Source organism: Hippoglossus stenolepis, chromosome 1 (assembly GCF_022539355.2).
Source record: "Hippoglossus stenolepis isolate QCI-W04-F060 chromosome 1, HSTE1.2, whole genome shotgun sequence".
Taxonomy (NCBI): Eukaryota; Metazoa; Chordata; class Actinopteri; order Pleuronectiformes; family Pleuronectidae; genus Hippoglossus; species Hippoglossus stenolepis.
The window spans coordinates 31,852,976-31,853,709 of record NC_061483.1 but is presented as its reverse complement, the minus strand read 5'-3'; positions in this window follow the sequence as shown (position 1 = coordinate 31,853,709).

Sequence of the window (734 nt, the reverse complement as noted above, 5' to 3'; positions counted from 1 at the left end):
AACATTTTCTTGACGTATGTGTTAGAACACTAAGATGGTATTTTTAAGGTTTGTTTGATACTTTATGAAATACCTGAATAAATGTTAAATAATGTTCTTTTTAGCACAATACTCCAAACAAACTTCATTTAACTATAGTAAAGTAACAGTTGGCAAAAGTCTGAGAAAGGAGAATTGAAATGCGGTGAGATTTCATATTTACTTATACAAAATTTGGTATGTACTGTTCATTAGGGACTAACCTAACATACACTACAGATTCATTCGTACAGCTGACTCTGTTATTAGTAAATAAATATTTTAAATATGCATGAGGGACATCATAAATCGAGACTGGAAGGGGGCCCACAAAGACTGCTTGTGTATAGGGCCCATAATCTTGTGCTACGCCCCGGACTATCGCTGTACATTTTCGTCGGAATTCACTCGAACATTTGCATATAACTTTACGTAAGATATCTTACGAACCCTTTCGTGAGACTATCGTGCCATTTATATCAAGTTAGTTATCAGTACCCCATACTTTGCACATTTCCAACTTTGCTACTCGGCAGTTTAATTCACAATTGGTACTGTTCCTTTCAGTATTTTTCTACATATGTGAGAAACTAATAAATTGTCTATCAGGAAAGCCGTCAGCCTCCCGTCCCGTTTATTCTAGACATAGGTGGTGAACTCGATTGGAGTTTAACTGTCATATCAATTTCGACCACTACACCGCATCGGAGCGGCCA